Raw genomic sequence first — 15595 nt, forward strand, 5'->3', positions numbered from 1 at the left:
GGAGAGGAAGCATGCACGTCACTTGGAGAGGAAGCATGCACGTCACTTGGAGTGGAAGCATGCACGTCACTTGGAGTGGAAGCATGTACTTCACTTGGAGTGGAAGCATGTACGTCACCTGGAGCACTTGAAGTGGAAGCATGTACGTCACTTGGAGTGGAAGCATGCACGTCACTTGGAGTGGAAGCATGTAGGTAACTTGGAGTGGAAGCATGCATGTCACTTGGAGAGGAAGCATGCACGTCACTTGGAGTGGAAGCATGCACGCCACTTGGAGTGGAAGCATGCACGTCACTTGGAGTGGAAGCATGTATGTCACCTGGAGCACTTGAAGTGGAAGCATGTATGTCACTTGGAGTGGAAGCATGTAGGTCACTTGGAGTGGAAGCATGCACGTCACTTGGAGTGGAAGCATGCACGTCACTTGGAGTGGAAGCATGCACGTCACTTGGAGAGGAAGCATGTATGTCACCTGGAGCACTTGAAGTGGAAGCATGTATGTCACTTGGAGTGGAAGCATGTAGGTCACTTGGAGTGGGAGCATGGATGTCACTTGGAGAGGAAGCATGCACGTCACTTGGAGTGGAAGCATGCACGTCACTTGGAGTGGAAGCATGTACGTCACCTGGAGCACTTGAAGTGGAAGCATGTATGTCACTTGGAGTGGAAGCATGCACGTCACTTGTAATGGAAACATGCACGTCACTTAGAGTGGAAGCATGCACATCACTTAGAGTGGAAGCATGCACGTCTCTTGGAGTGGAAGCATGTACGTTACTTGGAGTGGAAGCATGCACGTCACTTGGAGTGGAAGCATGCACGTCACTTGGAGTGGAAGCATGTATGTCACCTGGAGCACTTGAAGTGGAAGCATGTATGTCACTTGGAGTGGAAGCATGTAGGTCACTTGGAGTGGAAGCATGTACGTCACTTGGAGAGGAAGCATGCACGTCACTTGGAGTGGAAGCATGCACGTCACTTGGAGTGGAAGCATGTACGTCACCTGGAGCACTTGAAGTGGAAGCATGTATGTCACTTGGAGTGGAAGCATGTATGTCACTTGGAGTGGAAGCATGCACATCACTTGGAGTGGAAGCATGTATGTCACCTGGAGCACTTGAAGTGGAAGCATGTATGTCACTTGGAGTGGTGGAAGCATGTAGGTTACTTGGAGAGGAAGCATGCATGTCACTTGGAGTGGAAGCATTTACGTCACTTGGAGTGGAAGCATGTGCGTCACCTGGAGCACTTGAAGTGAAAGCATGTACGTCACTTGGAGTGGAAGCATGCACATCACTTAGAGTGGAAGCATGCACATCACTTAGAGTGGAAGCATGCACGTCTCTTGGAGTGTAAGCATGCACGTCACTTGGAGTGGAAGCATGTAGGTCACTTAGAGTGGAAGCATGCACATCACTTAGAGTGGAAGCATGCACGTCTCTTGGAGTGGAAGCATGTATGTCACTTAGAGTGGAAGCATGCACATCACTTAGAGTGGAAGCATGCACGTCTCTTGGAGTGGAAGCATGCACGTCACTTGGAGTGGAAGCATGCACGTCACTTGGAGTGGAAGCATGTAGGTCACTTAGAGTGGAAGCATGCACATCACTTAGAGTGGAAGCATGCACGTCTCTTGGAGTGGAAGCATGCACGTCACTTAGAGTGGAAGCATGCACATCACTTAGAGTGGAAGCATGTACGTCACTTGGAGTGGAAGCATGCATGTCACTTGGAGTGGAAGCATGCACGTCACTTGGAGTGGAAGCATGCACGTCACTTGGAGTGGAAGCATGCATGTCACTTGGAGTGGAAGCATGTATGTCACCTGGAGCACTTGAAGTGGAAGCATGTATGTCACTTGGAGTGGAAGCATGTAGGTCACTTGGAGTGGAAGCATGCATGTCACTTGGAGAGGAAGCATGCACGTCACTTGGAGAGGAAGCATGCACGTCACTTGGAGTGGAAGCATGTACGTCACTTGGAGTGGAAGCATGTACGTCACCTGGAGCACTTGAAGTGGAAGCATGTACGTCACTTGGAGTGGAAGCATGCACGTCACTTGGAGTGGAAGCATGTAGGTCACTTGGAGTGGAAGCATGCATGTCACTTGGAGAGGAAGCATGCACGTCACTTGGAGTGGAAGCATGCACGTCACTTGGAGTGGAAGCATGTATGTCACCTGGAGCACTTGAAGTGGAAGCATGTATGTCACTTGGAGTGGAAGCATGTAGGTCACTTGGAGTGGAAGCATGCACGTCACTTGGAGTGGAAGCATGCACGTCACTTGGAGTGGAAGCATGCACGTCACTTGGAGTAGAAACATGCACGTCACTTGGAGTGGAAGCATTTACGTCACTTGGAGTGGAAGCATGTACGTCACCTGGAGCACTTGAAGTGGAAGCATGTATGTCACTTGGAGTGGAAGCATGTACGTCACTTGGAGTGGAAGCATGTACGTCACTTGGAGTGGAAGCATGCACGTCACTTGGAGTGGAAGCATGCACGTCACTTGGAGTAGAAACATGCACGTCACTTGGAGTGGAAGCATTTACGTCACTTGGAGTGGAAGCATGTACGTCACTTGGAGTGGAAGCATGTACGTCACCTGGAGCACTTGAAGTGGAAGCATGTATGTCACTTGGAGTGGAAGCATGCACGTCACTTGGAGTGGAAGCATGCACGTCACTTGGAGTGGAAGCATGCACGTCACTTGGAGTGGAAGCATGTATGTCACCTGGAGCACTTGAAGTGGAAGCATGTATGTCACTTGGAGTGGAAGCATGTAGGTCACTTGGAGTGGAAGCATGCATGTCACTTGGAGAGGAAGCATGCACGTCACTTGGAGTGGAAGCATGCACGCCACTTGGAGTGGAAGCATGCACGTCACTTGGAGTGGAAGCATGTATGTCACCTGGAGCACTTGAAGTGGAAGCATGTATGTCACTTGGAGTGGAAGCATGTAGGTCACTTGGAGTGGAAGCATGCACGTCACTTGGAGTAGAAACATGCACGTCACTTGGAGTGGAAGCATGTACGTCACTTGGAGTGGAAGCATGTACGTCACCTGGAGCACTTGAAGTGGAAGCATGTATGTCACTTGGAGTGGAAGCATGCACGTCACTTGGAGTGGAAGCATGCACGTCACTTGGAGTGGAAGCATGCACGTCACTTGGAGTGGAAGCATGTATGTCACCTGGAGCACTTGAAGTGGAAGCATGTATGTCACTTGGAGTGGAAGCATGTAGGTCACTTGGAGTGGAAGCATGCATGTCACTTGGAGAGGAAGCATGCACGTCACTTGGAGTGGAAGCATGCACGCCACTTGGAGTGGAAGCATGCACGTCACTTGGAGTGGAAGCATGTATGTCACCTGGAGCACTTGAAGTGGAAGCATGTATGTCACTTGGAGTGGAAGCATGTAGGTCACTTGGAGTGGGAGCATGTAGGTCACTTGGAGTGGAAGCATGCACGTCACTTGGAGTAGAAACATGCACGTCACTTGGAGTGGAAGCATTTACGTCACTTGGAGTGGAAGCATGTACGTCACCTGGAGCACTTGAAGTGGAAGCATGCACGTCACTTGGAGTGGAAGCATGCACGTCACTTGTAATGGAAGCATGCACATCACTTAGAGTGGAAGCATGCACGTCTCTTGGAGTGGAAGCATGTACGTTACTTGGAGTGGAAGCATGCACGTCACTTGGAGTGGAAGCATGCACGTCACTTGCAGCACTTGGAGTGGAAGCATGCACGTCACTTGTAATGGAAGCATGCACATCACTTAGAGTGGAAGCATGCACGTCTCTTGGAGTGGAAGCATGTAGGTCACTTAGAGTGGAAGCATGCACATCACTTAGAGTGGAAGCATGCACGTCTCTTGGAGTGGAAGCATGCACGTCTCTTGGAGTGGAAGCATGTACGTCACTTAGAGTGGAAGCATGCACATCACTTAGAGTGGAAGCATGCACGTCTCTTGGCGTGGAAGCATGCACGTCACTTAGAGTGGAAGCATGCACATCACTTAGAGTGGAAGCATGTACGTCACTTGAAGTGGAAGCATGCACGTCACTTGGAGTGGAAGCATGCATGTCACTTGGAGTGGAAGCATGTACGTCACTTGGAGTGGAAGCATGCACGTCACTTGGAGTGGAAGCATGCATGTCACTTGGAGTGGAAGCATGTATGTCACCTGGAGCACTTGAAGTGGAAGCATGTATGTCACTTGGAGTGGAAGCATGTAGGTCACTTGGAGTGGAAGCATGCACGTCACTTGGAGAGGAAGCATGCACGTCACTTGGAGAGGAAGCATGCACGTCACTTGGAGTGGAAGCATGCACGTCACTTGGAGTGGAAGCATGTACGTCACTTGGAGTGGAAGCATGTACGTCACCTGGAGCACTTGAAGTGGAAGCATGTACGTCACTTGGAGTGGAAGCATGCACGTCACTTGGAGTGGAAGCATGTAGGTCACTTGGAGTGGAAGCATGCATGTCACTTGGAGAGGAAGCATGCACGTCACTTGGAGTGGAAGCATGCACGCCACTTGGAGTGGAAGCATGCACGTCACTTGGAGTGGAAGCATGTATGTCACCTGGAGCACTTGAAGTGGAAGCATGTATGTCACTTGGAGTGGAAGCATGTAGGTCACTTGGAGTGGAAGCATGCACGTCACTTGGAGTGGAAGCATGCACGTCACTTGGAGTGGAAGCATGCACGTCACTTGGAGTGGAAGCATGCACGTCACTTGGAGTGGAAGCATGTACGTCACCTGGAGCACTTGAAGTGGAAGCATGTATGTCACTTGGAGTGGAAGCATGTAGGTCACTTGGAGTGGGAGCATGGATGTCACTTGGAGAGGAAGCATGCACGTCACTTGGAGAGGAAGCATGCACGTCACTTGGAGTGGAAGCATGCACGTCACTTGGAGTGGAAGCATGTACGTCACCTGGAGCACTTGAAGTGGAAGCATGTATGTCACTTGGAGTGGAAGCATGCACGTCACTTGTAATGGAAACATGCACGTCACTTAGAGTGGAAGCATGCACATCACTTAGAGTGGAAGCATGCACGTCTCTTGGAGTGGAAGCATGTACGTTACTTGGAGTGGAAGCATGCACGTCACTTGGAGTGGAAGCATGCACGTCACTTGGAGTGGAAGCATGTATGTCACCTGGAGCACTTGAAGTGGAAGCATGTATGTCACTTGGAGTGGAAGCATGTAGGTCACTTGGAGTGGAAGCATGTACGTCACTTGGAGAGGAAGCATGCACGTCACTTGGAGTGGAAGCATGTACGTCACCTGGAGCACTTGAAGTGGAAGCATGTATGTCACTTGGAGTGGAAGCATGTAGGTTACTTGGAGTGGAAGCATGTATGTCACTTGGAGTGGAAGCATGCACATCACTTGGAGTGGAAGCATGTATGTCACCTGGAGCACTTGAAGTGGAAGCATGTATGTCACTTGGAGTGGAAGCATGTAGGTTACTTGGAGAGGAAGCATGCATGTCACTTGGAGTGGAAGCATTTACGTCACTTGGAGTGGAAGCATGTGCGTCACCTGGAGCACTTGAAGTGAAAGCATGTACGTCACTTGGAGTGGAAGCATGCACATCACTTAGAGTGGAAGCATGCACATCACTTAGAGTGGAAGCATGCACGTCTCTTGGAGTGGAAGCATGCACGTCACTTGGAGTGGAAGCATGTAGGTCACTTAGAGTGGAAGCATGCACATCACTTAGAGTGGAAGCATGCACGTCTCTTGGAGTGGAAGCATGTACGTCACTTAGAGTGGAAGCATGCACATCACTTAGAGTGGAAGCATGCACGTCTCTTGGAGTGGAAGCATGCACGTCACTTGGAGTGGAAGCATGTAGGTCACTTAGAGTGGAAGCATGCACATCACTTAGAGTGGAAGCATGCACGTCTCTTGGAGTGGAAGCATGCACGTCACTTAGAGTGGAAGCATGCACATCACTTAGAGTGGAAGCATGTACGTCACTTGGAGTGGAAGCATGCATGTCACTTGGAGTGGAAGCATGCACGTCACTTGGAGTGGAAGCATGCACGTCACTTGGAGTGGAAGCATGCATGTCACTTGGAGTGGAAGCATGTATGTCACCTGGAGCACTTGAAGTGGAAGCATGTATGTCACTTGGAGTGGAAGCATGTAGGTCACTTGGAGTGGAAGCATGCATGTCACTTGGAGAGGAAGCATGCACGTCACTTGGAGTGGAAGCATGCACGTCACTTGGAGTGGAAGCATGCACGTCACTTGGAGTGGAAGCATGTACGTCACTTGGAGTGGAAGCATGTACGTCACCTGGAGCACTTGAAGTGGAAGCATGTACGTCACTTGGAGTGGAAGCATGTACGTCACTTGGAGTGGAAGCATGTAGGTCACTTGGAGTGGAAGCATGCATGTCACTTGGAGAGGAAGCATGCACGTCACTTGGAGTGGAAGCATGCACGCCACTTGGAGTGGAAGCATGCACGTCACTTGGAGTGGAAGCATGTATGTCACCTGGAGCACTTGAAGTGGAAGCATGTATGTCACTTGGAGTGGAAGCATGTAGGTCACTTGGAGTGGAAGCATGCACGTCACTTGGAGTGGAAGCATGCACGTCACTTGGAGTGGAAGCATGCACGTCACTTGGAGTGGAAGCATTTACGTCACTTGGAGTGGAAGCATGTACGTCACCTGGAGCACTTGAAGTGGAAGCATGTATGTCACTTGGAGTGGAAGCATGTACGTCACTTGGAGTGGAAGCATGTACGTCACTTGGAGTGGAAGCATGCACGTCACTTGGAGTGGAAGCATGCACGTCACTTGGAGTAGAAACATGCACGTCACTTGGAGTGGAAGCATTTACGTCACTTGGAGTGGAAGCATGTACGTCACCTGGAGCACTTGAAGTGGAAGCATGCACGTCACTTGGAGTGGAAGCATGTACGTCACTTGGAGTGGAAGCATGTACGTCACCTGGAGCACTTGAAGTGGAAGCATGTATGTCACTTGGAGTGGAAGCATGTACGTCACTTGGAGTGGAAGCATGTACGTCACTTGGAGTGGAAGCATGCACGTCACTTGGAGTAGAAACATGCACGTCACTTGGAGTGGAAGCATTTACGTCACTTGGAGTGGAAGCATGTACGTCACCTGGAGCACTTGAAGTGGAAGCATGCACGTCACTTGGAGTGGAAGCATGCACGTCACTTGGAGTGGAAGCATGCACGTCACTCGGAGTAGAAACATGCACGTCACTTGGAGTGGAAGCATTTACGTCACTTGGAGTGGAAGCATGTACGTCACCTGGAGCACTTGAAGTGGAAGCATGCACGTCACTTGGAGTGGAAGCATGCACGTCACTTGGAGTGGAAGCATGCACGTCACTTGGAGTGGAAGCATGTACGTCACTTGGAGAGGAAGCATGCACGTCACTTGGAGTGGAAGCATGCACGTCACTTGGAGTGGAAGCATGTACGTCACCTGGAGCACTTGAAGTGGAAGCATGTATGTCACTTGGAGTGGAAGCATGTAGGTTACTTGGAGTGGAAGCATGTATGTCACTTGGAGTGGAAGCATGCACATCACTTGGAGTGGAAGCATGTATGTCACCTGGAGTGGAAGCATGTAGGTTACTTGGAGAGGAAGCATGCATGTCACTTGGAGTGGAAGCATTTACGTCACTTGGAGTGGAAGCATGTGCGTCACCTGGAGCACTTGAAGTGAAAGCATGTACGTCACTTGGAGTGGAAGCATGCACATCACTTAGAGTGGAAGCATGCACATCACTTAGAGTGGAAGCATGCACGTCTCTTGGAGTGGAAGCATGCACGTCACTTGGAGTGGAAGCATGTAGGTCACTTAGAGTGGAAGCATGCACATCACTTAGAGTGGAAGCATGCACGTCTCTTGGAGTGGAAGCATGTACGTCACTTAGAGTGGAAGCATGCACATCACTTAGAGTGGAAGCATGCACGTCTCTTGGAGTGGAAGCATGCACGTCACTTGGAGTGGAAGCATGTAGGTCACTTAGAGTGGAAGCATGCACATCACTTAGAGTGGAAGCATGCACGTCTCTTGGAGTGGAAGCATGCACGTCACTTAGAGTGGAAGCATGCACATCACTTAGAGTGGAAGCATGTACGTCACTTGGAGTGGAAGCATGCATGTCACTTGGAGTGGAAGCATGCACGTCACTTGGAGTGGAAGCATGCACGTCACTTGGAGTGGAAGCATGCATGTCACTTGGAGTGGAAGCATGTATGTCACCTGGAGCACTTGAAGTGGAAGCATGTATGTCACTTGGAGTGGAAGCATGTAGGTCACTTGGAGTGGAAGCATGCATGTCACTTGGAGAGGAAGCATGCACGTCACTTGGAGAGGAAGCATGCACGTCACTTGGAGTGGAAGCATGCACGTCACTTGGAGTGGAAGCATGTACGTCACTTGGAGTGGAAGCATGTACGTCACCTGGAGCACTTGAAGTGGAAGCATGTACGTCACTTGGAGTGGAAGCATGCACGTCACTTGGAGTGGAAGCATGTAGGTCACTTGGAGTGGAAGCATGCATGTCACTTGGAGAGGAAGCATGCACGTCACTTGGAGTGGAAGCATGCACGCCACTTGGAGTGGAAGCATGCACGTCACTTGGAGTGGAAGCATGTATGTCACCTGGAGCACTTGAAGTGGAAGCATGTATGTCACTTGGAGTGGAAGCATGTAGGTCACTTGGAGTGGAAGCATGCACGTCACTTGGAGTGGAAGCATGCACGTCACTTGGAGTGGAAGCATGCACGTCACTTGGAGTGGAAGCATTTACGTCACTTGGAGTGGAAGCATGTACGTCACCTGGAGCACTTGAAGTGGAAGCATGTATGTCACTTGGAGTGGAAGCATGTACGTCACTTGGAGTGGAAGCATGTACGTCACTTGGAGTGGAAGCATGCACGTCACTTGGAGTGGAAGCATGCACGTCACTTGGAGTAGAAACATGCACGTCACTTGGAGTGGAAGCATTTACGTCACTTGGAGTGGAAGCATGTACGTCACCTGGAGCATTTGAAGTGGAAGCATGCACGTCACTTGGAGTGGAAGCATGTACGTCACTTGGAGTGGAAGCATGTACGTCACTTGGAGCACTTGAAGTGGAAGCATGTATGTCACTTGGAGTGGAAGCATGTACGTCACTTGGAGTGGAAGCATGTACGTCACTTGGAGTGGAAGCATGCACGTCACTTGGAGTAGAAACATGCACGTCACTTGGAGTGGAAGCATTTACGTCACTTGGAGTGGAAGCATGTACGTCACCTGGAGCACTTGAAGTGGAAGCATGCACGTCACTTGGAGTGGAAGCATGCACGTCACTTGGAGTGGAAGCATGCACGTCACTTGGAGTAGAAACATGCACGTCACTTGGAGTGGAAGCATTTACGTCACTTGGAGTGGAAGCATGTACGTCACCTGGAGCACTTGAAGTGGAAGCATGCACGTCACTTGGAGTGGAAGCATGCACGTCACTTGGAGTGGAAGCATGCACGTCACTTGGAGTGGAAGCATGTATGTCACCTGGAGCACTTGAAGTGGAAGCATGTATGTCACTTGGAGTGGAAGCATGTACGTCACTTGGAGTAGAAACATGCACGTCACTTGGAGTGGAAGCATTTACGTCACTTGGAGTGGAAGCATGTACGTCACCTGGAGCACTTGAAGTGGAAGCATGTAGGTCACTTGGAGTGGAAGCATGCACGTCACTTGGAGTAGAAACATGCACGTCACTTGGAGTGGAAGCATTTACGTCACTTGGAGTGGAAGCATGTACGTCACCTGGAGCACTTGAAGTGGAAGCATGCACGTCACTTGGAGTGGAAGCATGCACGTCACTTGTAATGGAAGCATGCACATCACTTAGAGTGGAAGCATGCACGTCTCTTGGAGTGGAAGCATGTACGTTACTTGGAGTGGAAGCATGCACGTCACTTGGAGTGGAAGCATGCACGTCACTTGCAGCACTTGGAGTGGAAGCATGCACGTCACTTGTAATGGAAGCATGCACGTCACTTGTAATGGAAGCATGCACATCACTTAGAGTGGAAGCATGCACGTCTCTTGGAGTGGAAGCATGCACGTCACTTGGAGTGGAAGCATGCACGTCACTTAGAGTGGAAGCATGTAGGTCACTTGGAGTGGAAGCATGCATGTCACTTGGAGAGGAAGCATGCACGTCACTTGGAGAGGAAGCATGCACGTCACTTGGAGTGGAAGCATGCACGTCACTTGGAGTGGAAGCATGTACGTCACTTGGAGTGGAAGCATGTACGTCACCTGGAGCACTTGAAGTGGAAGCATGTACGTCACTTGGAGTGGAAGCATGTAGGTCACTTGGAGTGGAAGCATGCACGTCACTTGGAGAGGAAGCATGCACGTCACTTGGAGTGGAAGCATGCACGTCACTTGGAGTGGAAGCATGTACGTCACTTGGAGTGGAAGCATGTACGTCACCTGGAGCACTTGAAGTGGAAGCATGTACGTCACTTGGAGTGGAAGCATGTAGGTCACTTGGAGTGGAAGCATGCACGTCACTTGGAGTGGAAGCATGCATGTCACTTGGAGAGGAAGCATGCACGTCACTTGGAGAGGAAGCATGCACGTCACTTGGAGTGGAAGCATGCACGTCACTTGGAGTGGAAGCATGTACGTCACTTGGAGTGGAAGCATGTACGTCACCTGGAGCACTTGAAGTGGAAGCATGTACGTCACTTGGAGTGGAAGCATGCACGTCACTTGGAGTGGAAGCATGTAGGTCACTTGGAGTGGAAGCATGCATGTCACTTGGAGAGGAAGCATGCACGTCACTTGGAGTGGAAGCATGCACGCCACTTGGAGTGGAAGCATGCACGTCACTTGGAGTGGAAGCATGTATGTCACCTGGAGCACTTGAAGTGGAAGCATGTATGTCACTTGGAGTGGAAGCATGTACGTCACTTGGAGTGGAAGCATGCACGTCACTTGGAGTGGAAGCATGCACGTCACTTGAACTGCTTTTTCCAGATGTGCTTTTTCCACAAAAATCTGTAATTTTTCTTGTTTTGGACAAAAGTTTTTGTATTTGTTTCTCTTCCTCTTTCTTAGCTTTCACCTTAGACCAACCACTACGTTTTTTTTTCATCCTTATGTGTAAAAACATGAGAGACTATAGTAATGCATATATTTATTTGTACCTTTTATTAATTTTTAAAATTTTTACAGGAAGAAGACCAGGACAAGAATAGAATAAAGATAATTTTTTTTTTTAAACTAAATAAAAGGGTTTAGGGCAGGGATGGCCAACCTGCGGCTCCCCAGCTGTTTTCAAAACTACAATTCCCAGCATGCCAAGACTGCCTACAGCTATCAGCCTACAGCAGGGCATGATGGGAGTTGTAGTTTTACAACAGCTGGAGAGCCGCAGGTTGGCCATCCCTGGTTTAGGGGACTGTTTTCTTTTTGAATTTCAATTTTTTTAAAAACCTGATGTGTTTCTTTTTGTTTTAGTAGTGGAATCAGTCCAATAGATGGTGTCCATTACTAATGTGGGGCTTAGCGTTAGTTAAAAAAAAAAAAAAAAAGTTAGCGCTAACCTCCTATTATTACCCTGGTACCTACCGGCACCAGAGATATGGGAAAGAGCCAGGTACCGTCAGGCTGTCCAGGGCAGTAGCATGCTGATATTATTAGGCCCTAACCACCTTGGTTACACCAGGATGCTGCTGTTGGGTTTTGTACCTGGCTAGTTATGGAAAATGGGGAACCCTTATTTCCATGACCAGCCAGGTACAAAACCAAACAGCAGCATCCTGGTGTTACCAGGGAGGCAAAGGCCAATTATTTTTGCTGTTGCCAGCCTAATAATACCAGCATGCTACTGCTCCAGACCCGAAGCATAATTTTTGGGATGGTCAGAGCCTGATGATATCCGGCTCTTCCCTTGTCAAGTTACAGGCTAACGCTGAGCCTCAGCTTAGTAATGGAGGCAGTCTATTAGACCGATTCCACTACTAAGCAAAAAAAAAAAAAAAAAGATTTAAAAAGGTTCCGTCATTAACCCTTTCATTGAGAAAATAAATTATATTTGTTTCTTGATACAAAGTAATCTGGTCTTCTTTCTGTAAGACCAGAAAATAGAAAAATAAATAAATAGGTGATTAGTGGTTTTATAGTTTCATAGTTTGTGAGGTTGAAAAAAAGACGAGTCCATCGAGTTGAACCTAAAACCCTACTGTGTTGATCCAGAGGAAGGCAAAAAACCTCTATGAGGCTGATGCCAATTGCCCCATGACAGAGGAAAAATTCCTTCCCGACTACAAATATGGCAATCAGAATAAATCCCTGGATCAACGTTCTATCCACGTAAATCTAGTATCCATAACCTGTAATATTATTACTCTCCAGAAAAAACATCCAGGCCCCTCTTGTACTCGTTTATTGAGTCAGCCATCACCACATCATGTGGCAGAGAGTTCCATAGTCTCACTGCTCTTACAGTAAAGAATCTCAGCCTGTGATGACGGTGAAACCTTCTTTCCTCTTAGACGTAGAGGATGCCCCCTTGTCATGGTTACTGGCCTTGGTATAAAAAGATCCCTAGAAAGATCTCTGTACTGTCCATTCGTATACTTGTACATTGTGATCAGATCGCCCCTAAGATGTCTTTTCTCCAAACTAAATAACCCCAAGCTTGATAACCTGTCTTGATACTGTAATCCCCCCATACCATTAATTACCTTGGTCGCCCTCCTCTGCACCTGCTCCAGTTCAGCCATGTCCTTCTTATATACAGGGGCCCAAAATTGGACAATACTCCATTTTTACACATTGGTGGGCCAGTGCAAGATTTTCATGATTTTCAAGATTTTCTAATCTATTTGGAGATCATTTTTTATACACAGTAGCATGCTATATGAAACATGGTGTTGTGAAATGGGTTTTATACCCAATAAAAGACATTTGCAAAACTGCATGTAAAAATGTAAGCATCTTGATTAATAATAATTATTAGCAATGTTCCATAAATCGTTTTGAAAAACACCCCTTTTTACATGCATGCTGCAAAGATGCTAGGTGTAAAAGCTCCCACATTGGGAAAGGTTTGGACCCGCGGGTGAAGTCTTCTCTGATCAGAGTCATCCTCTTCTCTTTTCTTTTCTATCTTGCTCAGATCACTATGCCGATACGTGACTCGTTTCTGCAGAATTGGAAGGCAAACATCTTAGAAGCAGCAGTTTTCCAGCACCCTTACGCTGCGTTCACACCTGAGCGTACGGGATGGAGCGCTCTGTATGCGCATTTACAATCGCGCCTCCGGAACAAGCGAACGCCCATTGTCGCGCGTTCCCGGAAGTCTATGTACGGGAACGCGCGACAAGACGCCCCAAAGAAGCTCCTGTACTTCTTGGGGCATCGGGCGTTTTACAGCGCGATCGTACGCGCTGTAAAACGCTCAGGTGAGAACCATTCCCATAGGGAATCATTGCTTCTTGCCTGTTGAGCGTTTTACAGCGCGTAGGAACGCGCTTTAAAACGCTCAGGTGTGAACCAAGCCTTAGCACCTCTATACAAACACCCCATCTATAGTGCCCCAAATGGTAATAACACCCCCTTGTGCCCCCATACAGTAGGTAGGCAGACAGTCACATAGTAAGTAGACCCCCCATTGAGTAGGCAGGTAGGAAAAGCCTGCATTATCGATCCCATTGCACCAATAATCTCTCACCTAAATTTTCCATGCTATGATCCTGAGTGGCAAATCTGCCTATAGGCATATCTGTTTAGAATAGCTGATCTATTATAAGCAGATATGCCATTCAGGAGCATTGAAGAGCTAGGTGACTATTTCTCACCTAGCTTTTCCATGCTCCTGAATGGCATATCTGCTCAGGCTCAGCTATTATAAAGATATATGCCTATAAACAGATATGCAATTCAGGAACATAGCATGGAAAAGCTAGGTGAAAAAATCATCACCCAGCTTTTCCATGCCCCTGAATGACATATGTATAAATTATACAGTATAATAGGTGAGGTGAGCCAGTGCTGAGTTACTTTCTTACCGCCTATGAGTTGTGCCAGTAACAAGGGGGCCCCCCATCATGTGCCAGTAACAAGAGCCCCCCCCATGCAACATCATGTGCCAGTAACAGGAGGGCCCCCCCATCATGTGCCAGTAACAATAGGGCCCCCCTTATACCCCATCATGTGCCAGTAACAAGAGGGCCCCCATCATGTGCCAGTAACAAGAGGCCCCCCTATGCCCCATCATGTGCCAGTAACAAGAGCCCCCCCCCCATGCCCCATCATGTGCCAGTAACAGGAGTGCCCCCCATCATGTGCCAGTAACAAGAGGGTCCCCCCTATGCCCCATCGTGTGCCATGCCAGTAACAAGAGGGCCACCCATATGCCCCATCATGTGCCAGTAACAAGAGGGCCCCCCCCATGCCCCATCATGTGCCAGTAACAGGAGGGCCCCCATTATGTGCCAGTAACAAGAGGGCCCCCCTATCATGTGCCAGTAACAAGAGGCCCCCCCATGCCCCATCATGTGCCAGTAACAGGAGGGCCCCCCATCATGTGCCAGTAACAGGAGGGCCCCCATCATGTGCCAGTAACAAGAGGGCCCCCCTATCATGTGCCAGTAACAAGAGGCCCCCCCTATGCCCCATCATGTGCCAGTAACAAGAGGCCCCCCCATGCCCCATCATGTGCCAGTAACAGGAGGGCCCCCCATCATGTGCCAGTAACAAGAGGGCCCCCCTATCATGTGCCAGTAACAAGAGGCCCCCCCTATGCCCCATCATGTGCCAGTAACAAGAGGCCCCCCCATGCCCCATCATGTGCTAGTAACAGGAGGGCCCCCCATCATGTGCCAGTTACAAGAGGGCCACCTATGCCCCATCATGTGCCATGCCAGTAACAAGAGGCCTCCCCCATGCCCCATCATGTGCCAGTAACAGGAGGGCCCCCTCCATCACGTGCCAGTAACAAGAGGGCCCCCCCCCATGCCCCATCATGTGCCAGTAAAGTATTATACATCTAAAAAAATATAATTATACTTACCTCCATGTCAGCGATGCGATACAGGCCTCTTCCGGCCTGTGTCCAGCGCTGTACTGTGTCCTGCGCCGGCCTCTGATAGGTTGCCGGTCTAGTGCATACAGCCTATCAGAGACACAGGGGAGGGACACGCCTATATCCTGCCCTGCCGCGATACAGATGGAGATGAGCGCTTCCACAATGGAAGCGCTCATCTCCCTGTGACGGCACCCGCACCGCGCACGCCTAGGTTTTCAGCAGGGACAGGGTCCAGGGCTGGGCCGGCCGCGCCGCCAGCTCGGGGAGGGGGGCAATTGCGGGCTGCTGCCTGATGTGCTGGGCGGCCTGGGCCTATTTTCACGCAGGGGCCTGGAGCTGCAGCCCTATCCGCCCCTATGTTAATCCGGCCCTGCCCAAACCAAACATAACAACAGGTAAGGTAGGGAAAAATGGAGGAGACATAAGGAAGACATCGCTGGAGACATCGATGTCCCACTAGGTGGCCCTCTAGGTCACTGGAAGGGGTA

Source organism: Bufo bufo, chromosome 6, assembly GCF_905171765.1.
Source record: "Bufo bufo chromosome 6, aBufBuf1.1, whole genome shotgun sequence".
NCBI lineage: Eukaryota > Metazoa > Chordata > Amphibia > Anura > Bufonidae > Bufo > Bufo bufo.